Here is an 8,179-nt window from a genome sequence, read left to right as displayed (position 1 = left end):
GTTCCACTAACCCTCTGACTCTGTACAGAAGAAAACAGAAAAATCATACCCAGCTGGAAGAACATTAGCCACTCAACCTAAAATTTCTAAGCAAAAAGCTCTTGAAACCGAAGGAAGGGAAGGCTTTCCTTCTTATTTTACACCATAGGAATACATTATTAATAATACAACTTTGGGAAAAAAGTCGTTAATATTTGCAATTCATGACAATAAATTCTGTTTTCCTTTAACTCCCCAATATTAAAGCACTTAGTGAGCCACTAAATCTGATGTAAAAGTTTCACATATAAGATAATAACTGCACACCTTCCCTGCTATGTAATTCTTAACTTTTTTTTCCTCTCTCCGAAAGAATGAACAAAATTATTCTCATGCAAATCAACTGAGTCCAGTAAAGTTACACTGGGGATTAATTAGTCATGTCATCTGCTCCTCAAGCAGCTCATTTATATTGTATCCCAAAGAAAACACAGCTTTAACAACAGATCCTTTCTATTATTCAACTTTCTCATTAAAAAGGTATCAGCCACATTCATTACTTAGCATTCCATAGGGAGTGTAGCCCTGTTAGTCTATACGTGCTCTGTAATTCATCACATACTAATGATCAGCCACCTTCTCTGGTGTAACCAGAACAACAAAAGTATCTGCGTGTATGTCCAGCTAGAGCTGGAAAGAGCTACAGCTGAGAAAGCAAGGGAGAGATGGCCCATGACATCTCAGATGTACTTGTTGGTGCATGTGATAACAAGTTATATATTCTCTGCAGAGGTCACATGGTGTCTTTGCCATTTGTATACTAATTAACCCTCAAAACCAAAATTCAAGAGAAATTAAGATATCCTGCAGCTTTTCGAAGAACACCATCATTAAAGATGAGGAATGAGCAACAGGCTGTCCAGCATAGGAAGAGTTCCTGTTAGAAATAAGAGTGTTATCAAATTCACTCTTGAGATCTCCTGGTACATCACATAGTGACTGTAGGAAAATATAAACTTCCTTAGAGAACAGCACCACCATAAAGATTTCACCAGGTGAAATATAATTTAAATTATTTACCTTTGTTTCTTACTTGATAGGCAGCCTCTTCATCTAAGGCAGCTTTAAAAAAAATACTCAACTGTGCATCCTAGACTTCTCTCATGAAAAGCTCTTACCAGAGAATACAAAAGACTGCCTGTTTCACAAGGACACATGCTGCATTATGGTTCTTTATAATATCATTGAGGATACAGATATTTTTGAAGAACACAGTGGAAACTGATGTCTGGCACCTGCCTTTTCTCTGTGGTCTGTTATTCATCTCCATCTTTTTTTACAGGATCTCCTTTCAGTTGAATAGTGCTAGAACCAAGAATGTAAAACGAGATTCAGGAGAAGTCAGCTGCTAATAAAAGGTTCCACTGTCCTTTCTTGCTGACCCACTAATTTAAATGCAAGTAAGTCTGATGTGATACCAGAGAAAGCCTTCATTTGGGTGTATTCATGCTTACTCATTAAAAACAAATAAGTTTCAGCAGACTGCTTCTTGGAAATGCTGTGACATACATCTTCAGCTACAAATGGGTTTCTCACATTATTTTAAGCAAGGCCTATATTATTCTCCAAAAGAAAAATGTACTGCAGTAGTGTTTATTTCACTGCCTATTTTACCATTGTAGGAAGAGAAAAAGTGACCAAAATAAAAATCCTTTCTTTGGGTCATACAGATTTTGATGGGCCAGCAAAATCTGGAACCCTTCTGACTCACAGATCTCATTTTCTTAATATGAAGAAGAATGAAACCTGAATACAGGTATTTTCAGACTAAGAAGTGAAATACAGAATTTGTAGAAGTGAGAATTAATGTTTTCCCCCACCACCTCTCATGTTCTCTGTATCATGTATCATGTCATTGAACTCTTTGATACTGTTCTCATATATATGTGGGAAATATGTTTTAACCACTTTACAGAGTACTTTGAAACCTTCTCAGGAAACATGCAATTCAAGGATTATGTTTTATTCTATTACTAGCCTAGGCTAATAGTTCTGTCTGATCCTTGTCTATAATCAGGAATCTTCAGGTTTTTCACTGGGATAAAACCTTATTAGCAGCAGTTCCTGAACTATATCCAGCATATGCAGAGAGGTTGACTTTTATGTACTGTCTGCATACAGGTTTAAGGCAGGAGAATGGCTCCTTTTCAGAAGCATTTTACACAATGATTCATTCAGTCTCTGGGAGAAGTGTACTGCACAAGTATTCCAGGGTATATTTAAAATGCCCACAGTTCTCCCTGAAAGATTACCTTGCTAGCTTACCTTCAAGCCGTGTATTTAAAAGAAAGAAGGGCTGACTATGGCAGAAGGCTCCACTACACTTAGCCCTACTGTTTTCAGTTTCTGGACTGGCATGAATAATTAAGGAAGTCTGCAGCTTCAACTTCCACGGAGACAGCAGTGCTGAAGAGCAGGAAATAATCAGCTCTAGTTGGCACCACCATCCATTATACCAATATTCACAGAGACAGGATCAGTAATCCTTAATAACAGCATTGCCTGTTATACCCATTTTAAACACACTGCAAGCTGCTCATCGTAAATGGCAAATGAAATCCAGAGTACAGGTCAGTGTGCGGAGTATGATATTTCAGTTTTCTGTGATACATACAAAGTAGGAAAAGTCAGGCATAGAGGGATTCCTTGGAGAATTCTAGTCATTTTAGGCTAAGAAAATGCTATATGCTACTACAGTTTCCATTTCAGACTATGGAAAATTATAAAAACTGACAAATGCCCACTAATAGGAGGCTGAGCAAGAGACTGTGGTTAAGGAGGGCGCCACGTGGGGCAGCAGGGATGAGTATTCTTCCGCTGCACATTCCATCTCTGACTCAGAAGCTCGTCACAATAGAAAACATACATATTTTTATAATTCCCTGTGCAAATTAACTGACTTCTGCCTTCAAAACATTCCAACATTGCATCTTGGTGGCTTATCTATGTGCTAGCCTTACGTTCAGCTACAAGAAAGCAAGTAGCTAGTAATGAAGAAACTAGCTTTGTTTCTTCTAACTAAAAATGTTTGTTTCTATTCCAATTTAACTTTTCTTCCTACTATCCAAGACTACTGACCCATCAGAAAAAGGAACTGAAGTTAAATCAACAAAAGAAATACATTGCTCAGACACTGCTAATGATTTTGTAACTTTGTATGCTTGGTTTTTCCTTTTTTCTTACAGTTCATTATACTTCCAATCAACCCTTAAGACTGCAAAATAGCCAAAATAACACATCTAAAATATTAAGTCAACATTTATCTGGTTTATTAATAACTTTGTTTATTCACACTGTCTTTACAATATGAAATATCAACAACACATAATTTCACAGATAAATCGTACTGCATCCCAGGTGAAAAGTGCTGTAGACACATAATACATGCACAACCTGTCTCACTTACCTTCAATTTTCAAATAAAATAGTGTTGTTCTTATTTCAGATGCACCTGATTCACCAGTAATCTAGTCCAGTTTGTAAAGGTGAGTGGCTTGAACCCTAGACAGGGCTAAATTTTCTTAATTTTCTTATGTAAGGTCTGTCCAGCCATTAATACTAAGCCAAGAACAACAGTCTCAGGGTTTTTTCCCTAGAGAAGTTTCTTTCATCAGTTACAGTGAGTATTGGGGGAAAGAAAATTAATACATCAGACCTGTTCTAAGGAAAATAAGGATTGGTTTGGAAAGGAGTTCATGTAAGACCTGTAAGTAATCTATGCTGCTATGGGAAACATGGGCTAAAACACATTAGGTGCCAATAAGAAACTTACCACCCCAACACTCCCATACACACTAGATTATTTTCACTCTAAATTCCATCCTGTTTCCTCATCTTCTTCCTTTTGGCTTGTGTTCCCAGACAGGAGGGAAAAAATCCTAAGTTTACTTTCATTTTCTTCTCCCATTGAATGAATACCTTTTCTTTAAAATGACAGGTAGAAAAGGCTTGTTTTGTGTTTTATTTACTTGTTTTTTCCCGATCTCTTATTGTTCAGTAATCTTTCAAGCACAGTGAATAGCATTCAATTTCAACCCCCAAATCAAAAAAGCATATGCTATCCCTTCATTCATGTTGGAATTCATTTGTCCATATTAGAGAGGATGGGCAAGTGGAAAGGGTTTCATTGTCCAGTTATCTGACTTTGAGCAGTCTGTGCTAAATCCTGCCATAGGCTGCTGCAGCACAGCTTCCCCACAGCATTTTGTTCCATCCAGTCTCATTAAGGCTCAGAAGGGGACATCTTGTTGCTACACAGAACTGGTTTCCAGCTTTTCCTCTCCATTTTGTTGGTGCAAGCTTCTGTTTAGTACACAGTACCTTTATCCCAATTACTCCCACTTTTCTGTTTTTTTCTGTCCTGTTACATATACCATACTTACTTCTAAATAGGACTATTCCAGCCAGTGTGAACAATGACACAATTTGCAATATTAAGGTGCTATGGGTCTAATGAAATACACATTCATACACATACAGATCTGAAACCCAGAGAAGACATTACTGACAGAACAGGATCTAAGCAAAAGCAATGTGGTACACTACATTACACTGTCTTGTGAGCTCAGAAGCACCATCAACTTAGCACCTATTAACAACTCACTATGCATCAGCTGGCCTGCAGGAACTGTCAGCATGTATTACTTTGCATTTACTACTGGCAAACCGTGTGCAAGTTAGCTTAGTCTTCTCTCCTGTCAGAACATGTCACATCACCACATATTTGCTGCTGGCTAAGAGCCTATTCATCCCCACATCCACATTTACCATGGTATAAATGATACTTGGTAAACCCTGCTAACTTAATCTCACATCCAAACCTACACTGGGGAGATGCTGCAACAGCAATATAATTTGTGTGTTCCTTAATTATAGAAAAGTGACAGAAGCAAACAATCTTCAGTAAGCAAACAATCTTTAAGCAGCTGACTTGCTGCAGATAAGAATGAGATCAGTTTTAATTGAGCAAAATTTTATTTTGTCAAGACCTTAAGTCTGTAGTGAGCTAGTGATGAAAACACTGAAAAGTAGAGAAAGAAACTGGCCGTATAATCTTTTCCTTCTAATAATTTCCCTTAAATAAGTCTTAGCGCTAATAACTTCTCTGTAGACCTCTGTTAACCACTGTTATATAGCTGAAGGCAAGCGTATCTTAGAACTGTTGTAGAGGCATAGCCTAAAAGGCTCAGAAGCACTTGTTTCCTGGCAAGAAATATTTTCAAATAGGTCTGTGCAAAATAGGTCTCTTCATTTCTCTGCCACAGACAGTTCATTTAACAGAAAGATCTTAAGGAGGACTTTTAGAAAAAAGTTGTTTTCCTTTAAATAAACAAAACAAAACACCAAAACCCGACTAAACAAAAACCCTAAACAACAACAAGACAGAAAAGAAACAAAAACAAAGGACCAAAAGTAAGAAATGTGTGGTGCTGTCTCTAATAGCTAGAATATCTCCCACTTCAGGTTTCTGACTCATCTGCCAGCATCTTCTTTGGAGAGCTCCTGCCCTGTCTCCTCAAATTTGTTATGGGGTGCCACAGGAATTTATTGTCAACCATCGTCTCGTTATCACATCAAATAGTCCCACCAGTTAGCATCTCTAGGCACTTTTTTCACAGGTCTCTCTCTCTCTCTCTCTCTCTCTCTCTCTCTCCTTTGACCAAGTCATTAATCAAATTAGTGCTCTTTTAGTTATTTAAGCATCAGCTCCAGTTCAACATGACTGAAAACCAGCATTCCCAATGTTCTTTCTGTTCAGTCATTTCAGGACGTCTACAAATAACACCACTACTCTCTTAGGAAGTAGGCAGGTTTGACTGGAAATATTCACACTGTGGCAACATATCAATCTCTCAAACATCTTCACATGATCTGTGACTTAACCTCTTCCAGTAGCCATCCTCCCTGCCAGTATACTTTTGCAAGCTTTAACCATCTTCCTTGCTGTAATATCCCTTCCCCCTTGCCTTGACAAAGGCAATTAAATTCTGAATTGCACTCACATGGATTGAAGATACTGCTTTAACAATAACTCTGCTCGGCCATCGTGTTCACCGTACAATCTTTTTCCCCCCCTTTCAGAATAAACAAATAGCCATATTTGTGGGTTTTTGCATAACTCTGCTTATGTGAAAGTGTGTTTGCTTAGGAAAGAGTGTATGTGGAAAATACCAAGGTATAACAATTGGTACAGAAGAGTACAGTTGTCATTCTGCATGTGGTTATCTGAGCTCATTGAAATTGCACTAAAGAAGGGGGGAAAATTAGTCAATTTTTTATTTAAGTAGAAAAAAATAGAAAAGTAATTAAAATAATCTAGAAAAATAACACACATATTCTCAATCACTAATATCAGGAAGGAAAAAACCTATCTCAGTTTCTTGACATATTAATAGGAATAAAGCAGTTAACGCGGTATTTTAACTCCACACAAGATGAAGCCTAATGCTTTCCTTATTATGTTATTTGCCATAAGAAAATGCTTCCAAAAGTTATTGAACAGATTTGTTTCTATGAATTGTGCTAGAAACCATTAGCCAATTCTTTAATGTCCATTTAAAAATAATGGAAGGAATAAATAATTAATAAGACATACAATGTAGAGGTTTATTGTAGAGGTTAGAGATAATGGCCCGTGAAGGGAAGAGTGTATTACATTATGGAGTCAAGTAAACTACAATCAGCTTAATGGTTAAAGTGTTCAGAGTATTTTCTGTTCTCCACCAGTGCTGTTTGTAAGTAGACGTCTGAACCTTGCTTTACTGAAAAGCATATGAAAGAAAAATTACATATGTGACTAATTTAGCCCAGAGATCTGTACCGGTACTTTTTGTGAGGATATCCACAGTCTGATTGTGTTCTAAACTGTGGAGGAAATATACCAAGGATTCTTCAAATGATGTTACTTGTACACATTACAGGTAAAACACCAGCAAAATTACACGATTGAACCCAAATTACGATCCAAAGACATTTTCAACATTTTCCGCAGGACTACTTCTAATGATTTTCTCTACCATACTTCATCAGTATGTTGTCAAAGCAGGAAGTATACAATTTAATTCAAATAAGTCATATGCATGTGAAGTTTGTGGTAACAAAAATTAAAGAATATTCATTAGTAATTGAGACTTAGAAGATAATGAAGACTCTCAACTGTGGTGCCATAGTTTTCTTCAACCAAAACTGGCACTGCCCTGCAGAGACATTTGCTTTGTATTAATGCAGTACTTTAAATGTAGTTTGCATAAACAAACAAAGGCGAACAGTATTTACCACTTGCCGAAAAAATTAAATGCAGTTATCAACAGTCATTACATATCTCCACTGGCCCTCTCTCTACCGCAAAAAAACCCCAAACAAACAAAAAACCTCACACCAGCAGACATTAACCTTCAGCCTGCAGAAATTTCATCTGACGGAAGTCAGCCTCCTGATGCCTGAGAATTACCCATGAACACACCGCTGTGTACCATGAACAAATCCACAACATGGTGTTTTCCCAAACACAGACAGGATAAGACTTATCACAAACTATAAATCCACCACAGGCCAAGCTGTTGCAGTGTTAAGAGCTGAAGCCCCCATGTTCTGGCACCAGTTTGGTGCCCTGAAGCCCACAGCTCAGGCCATGTGTTCCCACTCCCCACCACACCAGAAGTAGCAGTACCTTGGACCAGAATCTCCAACAACCAGTGTGAGAAGAACCTCAGTTTCCAATTACTGACATTGCAACTAGAACCTTCTTGGCATCTAAAGCACTTCATTCTTGAGTTAGGGCTGGAGTTAGACTTTGGCGTTTTTTGAAAGCATGGCAGGAGGAAGGAGAGGTTCTCTCATCAGCTAAACAGGCAGAGGTTAGACCTGGAGAGTCATAAGGACAACAGTGAAGTCCTATCTGACACTTCCCAGGAAATTCCCTTCGTCACCAGGCCAGAGGCTAGCTGGGAGGAATGCCTTTCATTGACCCTACTGAAAGCCTGTTATTCTGTACAAACTAATCCACATTCATTGGGCCAGGGAAGCAAGGCATCACTTTGCAATGCAACAATTAAGGTACCTAGCTGGGAGCAGGGACATTTGAATTTCAATCCCTGTTACAACACTGCTTTTCTAGATGATTGCATGTAATAATAAAGTA

Source organism: Manacus candei, unplaced genomic scaffold, assembly GCF_025592945.1.
Source record: "Manacus candei isolate 608988 ecotype Guabito, Panama unplaced genomic scaffold, ASM2559294v1 h1tg000028l, whole genome shotgun sequence".
NCBI classification, from domain to species: domain Eukaryota; kingdom Metazoa; phylum Chordata; class Aves; order Passeriformes; family Pipridae; genus Manacus; species Manacus candei.
Note: the sequence above shows the minus strand (reverse complement) of the source record.